The sequence below is a fragment of the Diprion similis genome, chromosome 6 (assembly GCF_021155765.1).
Source record: "Diprion similis isolate iyDipSimi1 chromosome 6, iyDipSimi1.1, whole genome shotgun sequence".
Classification (NCBI taxonomy): Eukaryota; Metazoa; Arthropoda; class Insecta; order Hymenoptera; family Diprionidae; genus Diprion; species Diprion similis.
Window position 1 is genome coordinate 23,910,389 of NC_060110.1, and position 13,200 is coordinate 23,923,588.

Genomic DNA, 13,200 nt, shown 5'->3' on the forward strand with positions numbered 1-13,200 from the left:
TTCTTAAACCGAAACTGTATACGTATAAAAGCGTGAAATTGTCCGTTAGAACGAAATTAACTCACCCAAGACGAAATGACTGAAAGGTCAAGCGCGCGAATGAATCTTGAAAGTAGTAAGTGATTCAGGGCCGATATTCGTTCGTATCTTTTCGGGAAAAGTGTTCTCTTCCACAAATTTAGATATGTAAGAACTTTTTGCAATCAATTATAATAGACGTCGTCTCTCCTTGAGGTTTTGACGTAAGATTTAAACGTGAGAATGAAAGAATTAATCGTGAAATTGCGAGTTTCTAAAAATGTTGACGTGTGTACTTTTAATCGAGGCTAAGTTCATTAAAACGTGTAATTGGACGACGTTTTATGTCCACAAGTGGAAGAGGTTTCAGGTGCTTCAGTTACGAACATTCCATAGTTGATGATATCAAAAGTCGAATTAAGAAGAAAATAACTTTATAAAGTTTTCTACGAATGGCAGGAAATTGGAAAGCGATCACATCAGGTATCGTTCCTCGACCTTCGTCCGTTAGCAAACCTATTCCGAGGTTTTCACGACCTTTCTCTCTCCCGAGAGGTGAATCACACGTAATTTGCGAACCGGTTTTTCAAAGTTTAACGATTTCTCGGATTTTCCCGCGTTTTACCAAATGCAGGAATCAACAACGAGCCGAGGAATAGACTGCGTGTGTCGGAGCCACGCGTGGATCGTCGTGTGGACGGCCAGTAGTCGTGTTGGTTTATAAATAGCTAGACGCAGGGTCGTTGTACAGAGCTAAGCGAAGCTGTGGCCCCCCCGGTTCGATCTGTGCGGCGGGGCGTCGAGCACTCGGTGAGGAGGCGACGAGACGAGGACCGACGGCGACGACGACGACGAGGAGGAGGACGAGGATCGACGACCACCTTCTCATTCCCATTCACCTGCGCAAGGCGCGAATTTTATCGGCGGGTCGTCGGCCGTCCCGAAGCGAGGACGCGGGGCGGGGTTGAAGTTCCGAATTTGAATAATCACGAAAGTGCATAATTGCGAATTATTTGGTAGCGGTAGTTGAAGTAAAGGAAGCAAAGTTTTCACGAACCAAGAGAGTTTCGAATGGCTGGAAAACTGACGGTTCAAAGTTCCGAAAAATAAAGTTTCGATGGAGTAAAAAATGGGTATAAAAATTGAGAAAATTCGAAAGTCAGAATAACTACGATTTCCATTGTAAAAATATCGAAAATCCAAAACAAAGAAAGGTCAAAGTAGTGAAGATTCTTCAACCAGAAATGCACAGGAATTAAAAATCTTCGATAATTCGGAATTTCGATGTCTCAAATTTTTAAATTTTCTCATTTTGGCAATATCGGAGCTTTGACTTGTCGGACTTACGCCTTTTTAGAACTTTGAGCATCGAGTTTCGGACCATTCAAAACTCAGATCTCTCGTAAAAGTTTGATTTCTTCACTTCAAGTTTAGCCACGAAATAATTCGTAATTTCAACCCGACCCCGAGGACTCTTCGGCCTTCCGGTTTCCCTCGCCTTCCACGAAAAAGTACAAAATTCTTGAGTTCAACATGCTACTGCATGAGTCCAACGCTCATTATTAATATACGCGTAGGAGTAAAACGCAAACTTCACAGTCAGCGTGACAATCACAGCAGCATCGGGTGTTTCTCGTGTTCTTCCTGCAGTTGCATTTCGACAGATACAAATGTTTGATGGAAAAAAAGAGAGAAAGAGAGAGAGAGAGAGAGAGAAAGAGATTGCACGGTACGATTACACAGGTGTGTAGGGGTGAGTGTACAGTAGTTGCACACGAAACCCTGGACTTACTGCACAGCGAATATGTCGTCGGTCCGCGAAAACTGCACGCACATTTATACTCGCTATTTATCTCAGCATGCGTGTAACATATGACTCAGTACTTCTTCCGCTCCGGTTGTTTATATACGCGTTGGCTACTTATCGCCACTTCAGTTTGTTAACAGAGTTTTGTCATAACTTGGAACATGTTCGAGGAACTGATTTCATTGTCAGTCTAAGTACAACGACGATCGTGTCGGTCGCGTTTTTACCGATCAGCTGATGGTATGATCCTAAAATCTTGATTTCATAAATCAATTTGTCCTTTTATACATGCATCTAACAGCCTCGTGAATCGTTACTTGTTGGTGATTCTATCCCGCTTTAAAAAATGTTTGATTTCTCGATTTTCAAGTTCTGTCGAAACGTTGGACAAGCAACAGCAATGTCATTCGGTATTATAACGTACCTAAATATTCCCGACGATTTGAAATTCTGGAAAAAATTCGAGCCTGCGAACATCTCGACGATCGTCGAATCGCCATGAATTCTATCTGGAAGAGAGCGACGCGAGTGAATATAGTCGATCCCTACGTATATGTCTATCTATAGCCACACAATCTAGTTATCGCGATGTGTCGATGCTGTATGCGTATAATAGATAAGAGAAAAAAAACGTGATGGCTGAATTGTGAAGGTCGAGTATCGCGGCACCACCGAACAGTAGCAGCAGCAGCAGCAGCATTTCCCACAATAATTACATAGAATCCAATGTGATACTGTGGTTGTATACGAATGTATGCACAATATCGGTTCACACACACACACACTCAATCATTGGTCCACCATACTAAAATGCATAGATGTGGTGTGCAGTATGAACAACAAAACACCATTATAATATCACGAGACACGAGAATATAATAATATATGTATATATATAGGTAAGCGATGAGGCGATATATGTTACTCGAACGAAATGCATGACTCGTCGCTGATGCAATGTATTATATAGAGTATATATACATATAAACGTTACATACTACACGTTACACTGCGAACACTGTGTATGGGTGTAATAAATTACGTAAGCGTGTGCGTATACGAGTGTGAAACACCGCAAAACGTTGGTGAAATCCATGAAACGTCCTATATATACGTATATGTGTATGATAATAAGATTTCACGCGAAATATAGAGCAAAGAGAAAAGAGATGATTATAGTCTCTCTGTAATTAGAGTGAATGGAAAAAAACTAAGAATGATTGGTGAAAACAGAAAAAGAAAAGAAACACTATCACAGCATCGAGATGGAAAAAAAGTAATAATAATATGGTAGATAATCGCGATTATAACAAAGGCTGACGACTCTGTATTAACGCAAGTATTATACGTTATAAGTCTGCAGAGAGAAGCGAGAACCGTAGTTCAAGCGTCGTCGTCGTGTAGTCGAGTCGTCTTAATAACACTTGAAATTTTGAAATTATATTTAATTATCTGTCATCCGGTGGCAGAGTCGTCGACGGCGTGACATTTAAGCATACGGATAATGGGTAGATTAACGCGCGAGAGAGATAGAGAGAGAGAATTTGTAACACACGTATTATATGTATATTTTAATATGCATGTATGCGTGTAGGTACATACGTTGTACAAACAAACTGTGTAACGCGACGCGTTAAACTTAGTAGATATAAATAAAGCACTTCGTGAAGACTAATCGTCAAGTTTAACGCCGGCTTCGTCTGTCCGTGGATTCGGCGAGGCGAACGCGAGTCCCGGCAGACGATCAACTGACGACTGTCGGGACGTGACGACGACGGGAGGAACCGAGACGGAACGACAACGACGACGACGACGGCGACGACGACGACGGCGACGACGACGATAGCGACGACACCGGCATCCCCCGCACGCGGTCTGCGAGCGCCCCACCCTTTCGACAACCCGACTGTTGTAATATATGTATATGCATGTACCGTAGTTCCAGGGGCCGTTGAACGCTACCCGATTTTCAGGCGTTTTGGGGCTGCCGTATACGAGATGCGGGTTTTTACAATTTGATATTTATTTATTTTTATTTCATTTTTTTTTTTATCAAATCTGCGTCATTATTTCCGCGTCATTTAGATTTTGGGGCTTTGTTCATTCTCCGGAAACTGGGATAATAACGATTCTTTTCATCAAGTCATTCATACACCAACTATTTTTATTATGGATGCAGATTTCTTCACGGTCCGGCTTTCACGATCGGTTTTCGCTGCAGTTCAATTATTCTTTTTCCCTAGTTACATACTCACTGAAGTGAAATTTTATTTTTTGTCATTATTACAGTTGTCAATATACTGAATTTTCTGTTCATTACAATCTTGATCCCTTTGTTTAGTCGATTGAATTTTCTCGGTCAATTAAAGCCTCAACTTTTATTTGTACATTATCGTCGCACGAGCATAACAATTCATCATCGTAACCGTTGTGAAAAAATTTAACCGATACACCAAAAAAATAGACAACGCAGATGCTTACAGATTTCTTGTTCATGAATCTGCACAAAAGATTTATTTACACTTGGTACCTGCGTATAGAATCACATTTTTCGCTCAGGATCAGAGTAAAATCCCAAAAATAATCAATTAAAATCGAACAGTGTCCACAATTAGAAATTTTGTTTCTCATTATGACTCAAGTTTTCAACGGGTTCTTTGCTCACAAATAACTGCACTTCAGTCCTCATTAATCAACAGTTGCACGGCTGATCGTGAACTCATACCTATACGCTGCCAATGCTTCTGCGCACTCGGATACTTCCCGCAACGTGATTTGATCGTTATCAGGCTCGGTTCTATCATTAGCCAGCAACTGAGGAGGATAAGAAAACTGCCTGGCTATACTGCTCACATGCTTGTGCGACGTTTGCAGGTGTGCCTTAAAATCGAGGCTAATTATGTCGAAAGGAGTAATGTAGCCCCCCCCCCCCCCCCCCGCTCCCCAAGACTCGTTATAACACCGGGCGGTGAAGTTACAATATTTCAACCGTCGACTGTAAGTCGAGTTTCCAGTTCCAAACCCCCATAACCCCGGGTGACCTTAGAATTAATGGTTAGCCCTACCCCCGAGGGCCTCGACTCCCCCTGCTCTATGGGATGGGAAAGGGGCGCGAACGCCATGGGAAGTCTGAAGGGGTGCGGTGGGTTATGACACGTAAGGCCTAACTCCAGGTATACTATATGTGTATGTATGTGTGTGTATATAATAGTCCTGGAAGAGTAGGATATATAATGTAAGATTGGTTACAGGTAGCACACTAGGGTGTTAAAAACTAAGAAAAAAAAAATGAATGTAACATCGTTTATAGGCGAATATTTTTTAATATTGGTTATAGAATTAGAAAAATTCTATCTCGGTATTTTTTTCTATACAGCGTGATATTTCCTGTAAGAATTTGTATTTTTTTTTTTTTTCAATCTTACCAAATAAGCACCTCTTCATATAAGTTATATTAAGAGCTCATATTTGGCTGAGATATTCTGTTTGAGATACTGTACAGAAATTTTGATGCACGTTTGAATAGAAAAAAAAGTTGTATGTATACTTTTTTTTTGGAACATCCTAAAACACGTTATATTCGTGTAACAGCAGCTTACGAGAGAAGCAGACGGGGAGCAAGGGTTTAATTGTTTTCCACAGGACGCACTTTCGTCGCAGACGACGCGTCTTTTAGTCCTCCATAAGTTTTCACCTCGGGGAGGGGAGTGAATTGTTTGAAATTCTTTAGCAGGAGTTCGTCGGCTGAATATCGATCTGTCTGTTGAGATACCGGCAAGAACGTGACTCCGAGCCATGAGTGCTATGTTATATCCAAAGTTGCGGCGATGACGAAGCTACGACGACGACGATGGGAAATTTTCTTGCAATTGAGTTTCTTGCCAAGCCCTCGCGAGTTATTGGACGTAACCTGAGATCCGGAACAACGCTGATACATATGTCTTTTAGCCTAATTGCTTATGTTATATATATATACTCTCATGGTCCTTAAATGTTTCGTACACAACTGAGCTACAGGCTTTATCATTTATTTCTCAAGCTTTCCAGGATTCTGATACGTTTATTAACTGGTCATTTGCATATATGGACATAAATTCATAGTATTATAATAAATAAACTTAGTGTTTGAAACACTGTCGAACTAAGAATCTAAGAAATATTTCACGAATCTTGAAAAGACCCTCGAATCGAAATCGATCAAATTGTCCTTAATGTAAACCTGGAAAGTCCTACGTTTGGTAGGGGATAAATAGGACCTACGGAGGACTGTCCTTTTACTGAGAAGAGAAGCTATTCTAAGGTCGGAAAAGTTCCGATAATGTGCCCGGAATTTGAATCACTTACACATGTGCCAACCAACGCCTCATATGTGACAGAGTATCTAATAAAAGGATCGGTGGTCTGCGGCCTGCCTCGCGAGTTTCAGCTTCCGGGACGTTGTGGACAAAGTGGCTGGACAGACGGATGGACGGATGGATGGATGGATGGACAACCTCGTGAAAAGGCTAAATCGTGGTCTGGCGAAGGGACGCGGAGGACACGCGTGACACGCGACGCGACGCGACGACGACGACAAACAAGGAGGCGATACGATGAATTCGTCCCGCGTACCCAGAGAATTGAAGGGTTTTCTCCTGCCCGCCTTGCGAATACGATCGTCACGTCGTTCCATCATAATAACGCTGCCAGAATGAATCATATTTGTGTGAACAAACGCCTACGAGCTTCTGTTCATCACAATATGTTCACAACAGGTCCTAGACCTCATTAAAGGGGTTCATCGGTAAGGTCCAAAGGACATATGTATGTCACCAAGTTCATATGACTTGAGGATCGTTCACACGTTGATATAAAATTTGATTTTTTCGGGTTCTTTTTGTTTTGTGGTGCATGGGTTAAAAAATCTGTCACATTTAGTCAGTTTAATATGAAAAGAGAACGCATTTTTAGTAGGTTCCAGGCTTTTTGTTTGTCCTTTCGAATTCATAATTCGATAAGGAATGGCATAGGTGCAAAGTCGTTGAATTTGGTTTGACAATACCAGTTTCGAGGAGCGAACGTTTTCTCTGATGCAAACGTCGTCTTACATAAGTCGAATTCACCCATAAGGATGAACCGCTGGCACAGTATGTATGGGCGCCCCATGCGCCTTGCTCAATCTCTCTTTCCATATTTCCATTTTCACTCGCCAACGCAAGGATTGACACCTATGAAAATGAATCTTAGATCAACTTGCGGTGTTATATGAGTGCGATTTTCAGCCGATTGAAAAAAAAAACGACGACAACGGTTATACCATAAAAATAGTATAAGATTAAACCGCGTCGATGACACGAACGATATTTTGTAAGCCGTGAAACGATGAGTATAAAAATCACCGCGAAGAATTGAAATGACATATTTACGGGGAGCAGAAGAATAAATCAACCAATAAATCGCGTTCATCGTTATTGGAATACTGATTTCAGATCTTACGACTGGATATACATTATTATGCAAATGTTGAATCACCTTATTGGTAAAGAATCCAAGAGAAATCAGTGAAAACAGTTTCGAGCCTGAAAAGGGTCGTCGACGACGACGACGAGATGCGAGGAGAAAAGTGGGCGATAAGTGTCTGCGAGAGATTACCGATTTTTATTTTAGGAATCGTCGTTGTATGAACGACGCATCAAATGCCTAACGGTTGATTCTTCTTTTCTCTAAATATATAAGTTCACTTTGGAAACAGATACGAGAAATCCGGGAGTACAAGGGGGCTGGGAATGTTCTGGTTATATGATGTAGTGCACAACGATAATCAGCATTTAAAATGAATGCCTCGACCTTATGTATGTACCGGTAGTACAATACAGGCCACCACCAGCCAAGGGACACAAGAAGCCCACGCAAGTAAAGTTGGCATGTAAGCTGCAGGGATAAGATAAACACGGAACTATCTGAAAAGACAAACACTATATAATAATACAACAGACTACCAAACAAACAAGTTTTAACTTGAACTTCCCCCGGTTGGTTCGTGTGTGAATGAAGATAGGTACGTGGAACGAAGGTCTGTCGTCTGCATGAACAGCTTCGCGGGATGAGCGGCTGGCTTATCGTTCCTCATATAACAGAGGGCGGAAATTTCCTTGCAGTGTGCAGCAGGCTGTGACAACATTCGTTTCGACCTAAACCAATGTCCCGGACTTATTAATCGTACTGAATTAATTAATCCGTAGTACCACTTTCATCAGACCAGAGGGTGCAACGTGGTCTGATGCTTCGGTTATCGTTAGAGCCTTAACCAGTACCTTAACCTCGTGTACTTATAGGCACAAAGAGATTCAATTGACGAAGTGCAGTTCGGTAGAAAATTAAAGCCAATGCATGACGATCGTGTTCCGTGGGTGCACAACATCATACAAAGGTCTGACCGCGACAAAACATCTTTGAAAGACAACACTGGTGTTTGTTTTCCAAAGTCTAGATTTTGGATTCTGTTCACGTGCTGTACATGATAATAATAATAATAATTAGTGAACGTGGTTGGTTTTTCGGAGTGGCAGGTATAAGGAAGAATATTGCATTGTATCTGGTTCCTCATGAGGGGGGGGGGGTCCACAAAAATGTGCAACGCACATATGGGACCGCGTGATTCTCTGTCCACTGAGAAGTGTAAGATAAGAGAATTGAACGAAGTTAAATTGCTCTAAAAAGCGCTAAAGCAGCTCTCCGTTTTACGGTATATACTTCCCACATGCGCAGTTAATCGTGTCGGTGGTTGTCATCGTGCATAGTATGTGCCCACGCATCGGTTCCACGGAGCTGCAAGGCTCTTGGACGATGATCAGAGTCGCCAAAATGCTAATTGCCCCCTCTGAGGAGCCGATGAAGGCAGCTTTCCGAATAAATTTTCTCTTTCGCGGGCGTCCGAAGACACGAGAGAATTTTTCCTTTATTATTCTCTCATTTATTCAAGAGGTGAATTCGCATAACCAACCGGTTTCAAATCATTTAACGGTGAGTTGAAATGAGAATGAATAAAAATCGCGCAACAGAGGCTCGGCCGAACTTGTATAATATGCTTGAATAATTTATTACAGATATATAGAGGACGAAGCTTCGCGAAAAATAGTGAAAATTCCACGCACCTACTCCTTCTCGTGTTCTACATTTATAGCGAGTGAGTTTGTATATTAGGTTACACAGTAACTCATGCGTTCGCCAAGAATTTCCATCACGATGACGCCATCGAAGGATTGTGTGTCATCTTGATACGACGCGGTGTAAGTCGGTTTGAGGAATTATTCTCAGGACGCGCTCTACGAGTGTGGTTACGAGAGTGAAATTCTTCAGAATTATGATTGTGGTAGCGTACTTTGGTATTATACAACGCGCGGATTGGAAAGACATCTACATTAACAAGAAAATCTCTACGTTGCTGGTCAGTCGCTGTTCCATGTTATAAAATAGGTGATTCCAGATCGTAAAATCGAGTGAACATTTCGTTTGTCTTATAACAAGATATTGGAAAGAAATTTTCACTATTTAACCACGTTTTTATTATCCAATTTTCTCGAGTGTGTCTCGTTTTATCACAATTTCCTGAATTACGTTACTAACTTCAACACATATATTATTATACAAAGAATTTATTTCTGCAAGTTGGTCAACTGATTCTCAGTCACCGTGAACTTCATATTCTGGTAGAAAAGGTGGCCGTTGATGAAGTCGATACGTGACAAGCGGTTAGCAGGCAGTTTGCAGACCACCGACCGACTGATTGTAAGTGACAATGAATTGCGCACAGCAACGAGAACTCACTCTTGGCAATTTCGTCGGTCAAGTACCTACCTACAGTACAGTTGATTGGTAGAAATTTCGACGGTATCGTATCGATGTTCGAACTGGTGTTAAAATAAAAAGTGAACTTGAGATGACTGTTTGGCCGGGCACGAGTCACCTTGGTCCATCATCAGTGTGGCTACTAAATCTCCATCGCGAGAATCCCAAATTATGAGACAAAAATCTCATAATTTTCCCTGACCAATTCGGATAAATTGGTTATTACATCAAATTAAAAGCAATATACGTATTTTCCATATGATTTTTCGTTTATTTTTTTTCATCAAAACATGGACTGTCACTTGGGAATCGTTTGTAATTTAATATCTAAGAATATTCAAAGTTTGAAGAGAACCTTACGGCGATGGTAAAAAAAAACATTTGTATTCGTTCTAATTTATCTAAGACCTAAAAAAAAATTGTGGGATGTATGTGAATGAAAAAAAATAGAGTAAATGATGTGCTGACTTTTCGCAAAAACTCCTGACCAGTGGGCACCCTGGGCTTATGCACTCTTCAAGAACCCGCAGCCCTTTCTCCGTTGCTGCCAAGTAAGAACGACTGCTGAACTTATGCGTCAGTATGATAAATTTATGTATGCACAGTAGCTGCTGCGTGTAAGGAATGTGTCTGTGCGCATGTGGTTTGGTCAGCGCACGGCTATAGTAGGCGACGGCGCATCTCAGCATCGTTGTCTCGATGCCCCAATCCGTCGGGTCAATTTACGGGAAATTTATTTTATTGGAGATACTTGTGCGATCGAGTAATTCGAGTTGTCCACGTAGCGCAGCGCGACGACGATGTGGCCTTAGCTTGGCTCTTAAGTGACTCAAGAGCCGGGCTAGCTGACAATCGGAGAAGTGGTGCTAGATTGCCAGTCCGTTCCTTTACTTGCCGAGACGGTCCTCCTTGTGTCCAGCTCTCCTGCACTCATTTTTAACGCCAACCACGGCCTCTCGCCTCAAATGCGTACGTGATCGGAAATCGTAAACAGTATCACCATCGGGGCTATTATATAGCTGCCGTGGCGGAATATCGACACGGCCGATGAATATATTGAAACAAACCTACGCGCGCATTTATACTGCCTGTCTGGTTTATGCATACCTCGATCGATCGCCGATCCCAGGCTTCGATGCCTCTTCGATTGGTCGAGGGGTCCAAGTTCCCTTCGCTTAACCCATCGTCAAACCACAAACCATCCAATTCATTTATTTCTTTCTTCTATTCTCCCTTTAAATGGCTGCACACGTATGTATGTACCTACCTTACAGTCATCGGTAGTGTAAAGTGTGCCTCCTCTTGACTCATCGTCTGTATGGTTTGAGCATGAGACGGTATAACGAAGAGGGATGAGAATTACAGAGACAGTAAGACTTAATCCGCGAATTAAGAGGTCATCTTTTATCATCTTCTACATTCGGATTTTACAAAAGCACAATTAGGTCTGGACACTGGATTTGAAAGAAGCTTTAATATCATCCAGCTGCCGGTACTTTGTCCAAGACGCGGATGGCCCGAGGGTGGAGAACAACATGTTGCTGGTTCGTATAAAACATCCACACTCGGTTGCTGCTAGATCCGTGTCGGCCCGGCAATAAGGCCAAGAACAAAAGCATGTGACAAGGGCAGACTTTGGTCTGATTTAATGCTATCTCCACTGTGTTATGTGGACGATGATGAACAGCAGTTATTACGTAGCGCGTCATATTAGTTATACCTACAGAAGCAATGATCAATTGTTGACGACTGTAGAGTTGCGCGGAGAAAGTATTTTTTGTTGCCTTCGCTGCGGTGTCTTGTTTAGGTGTTCAATTACCGAGAGATATCAAAGTATGACACTGTATGTGTAGTACGTGCATACACACATTGCAAACATTATCGAATGGTATCGTATTCGATGTACGTTCCTTCGAAATTGCCGGGTAGGATTACAACCAGCGATACGCAATCGCGGATCGGTTCCGGATAATGGATCATTCATCATTTCCCCCCGTGTGTTGCTGTCTTGCATCGTAAAGAATGCGAAGTTCTTTACTTTCTGGATAAGTATCCACGTAGATGGAACATTGTGCTTATCCGAAAGATCAATAAGAGTAGAAAGACGTTTGCGGAGTCAGTATCGAAACAATGCCAAAGAAATCGGCACTCGATTCTTTATTACTTGACATATCTACAGATCAATTTGCGCACATAACTTATACCTATAGACGTAAGGTAAAATATGATAATCGAGCAGACTTGACGATGGAATTGACAGGAAGACATCAGTGCAGAGATGAAGAAGGGAGTGAGGTGAGTGGAGACTGGAGACTGGAGAAGAATTTTACCGTTCGTACTATCGACGATCACCGCGTGTCGAGGTGATCAATAAACTCCACTACAGTTGGCCTGGAAGATGAATTACGTAAGAGAATTGGCATAACCAGAGACCGAGGAATTCGCGGTGTGAATGAGAAAGAATCAAAGATGGTGGTCGGCAAGTTCTCTCCTGTCAGATTAGGGCAGTATTCTGAGTAGTGTTCGCAGGTAGGCCAATTGCGGATGACGATTCAAAGATCGCCAGAGAGCCGAGCCTCGACTGTTTGCTTGGCCGTGAACAATGGAATAGATAATTTTTACTCACAGTTAAAACAGCGGACGCGAAGAGGACGTCACCTGGACGTTTGTTCCAGGCAGAGGTGCGAGACGGTCGGCGGAACTCGATCCGGGAACACTGTGACAGAATCTCCTTGGTGTGCACAGATATTTGATTAGATTGTTTAGCGGGTGGCGATAATCGCGGGTACTTTACATAACACTGTCAGCCGCCAGGCAACAATCATCACTGTTTCAACACTATTCGCGAATTGATTCGTTCACTCAAATCCGACGGACGAATGCCAATCCGCGCACCACGCGATTCGAGTGCTTACGCGATTTGGAACGGCAGTACGGCACTGGATCAGTTGTCGTAAACACTTGCCGCCATACTTTTCACCGTCTGTCAATAAAGTGGCGGTAGCGCCATCTGTTGGCGATATTATCAACTTTACAGCCCTCGACCTACAAGTGTCTGCTCGTTTCATGCATGTACACCCAACCGAGTTGATTCTGTTCCCTTCGATTCCGCGAGCTGGTTCTTGCGCATCGCTGCCGCTTCGGCCAATGAGAACGTGACGATGTTTTGAGCAGTATTTTCAAAATCTATAAAACAGTGATTTTTTTTTTGCCTCCACAGAATATTATTTGATGGGGGAATAATATTCAAACTTTGAATAATTGGTTACAGAGGTTATGTCGTACTTTTTATAACAGAAACGAAATTTTTGTCGTTAAGTCGTGCGGGGAAAATGAGACTTTACCAATACGCATCTCTGTTTAGAGCACACTTTGCTTACTGTTAATTGCTCGAAGTAATCTAACAAGTGAGCACAAATAATACAGGTTATGCGAAATTATTGTAGTGATTCCCTATTTTACAAGCGCGCGAATGTCTAACGAAATTTGTGTGACGTTTACCGGAGTGAACGTCTACTTTCAGAGTAACCTACACAGATCAATGTAAC

The 13,200-nt window shown here is 42.2% G+C and overlaps 1 protein-coding gene across 1 annotated transcript in view; it reads right to left on the minus strand.

Annotated features, from left to right (window-relative positions):
* Nucleotides 1-12,627, minus strand: part of LOC124407750 (focal adhesion kinase 1) — a 33,619-nt gene extending 20,992 nt beyond the window's left edge. Inside the window, exons 1-2 of the mRNA XM_046884225.1 lie at nt 12,377-12,627; nt 12,279-12,322 (exon numbers count right to left, since the gene is read on the minus strand). The gene's annotated coding sequence lies outside the window, so the exon portion shown is untranslated. The remainder of the gene's footprint in view (nt 1-12,278; nt 12,323-12,376) is intronic.
* Between the last annotated feature and the right edge of the window lie 573 nt (nt 12,628-13,200).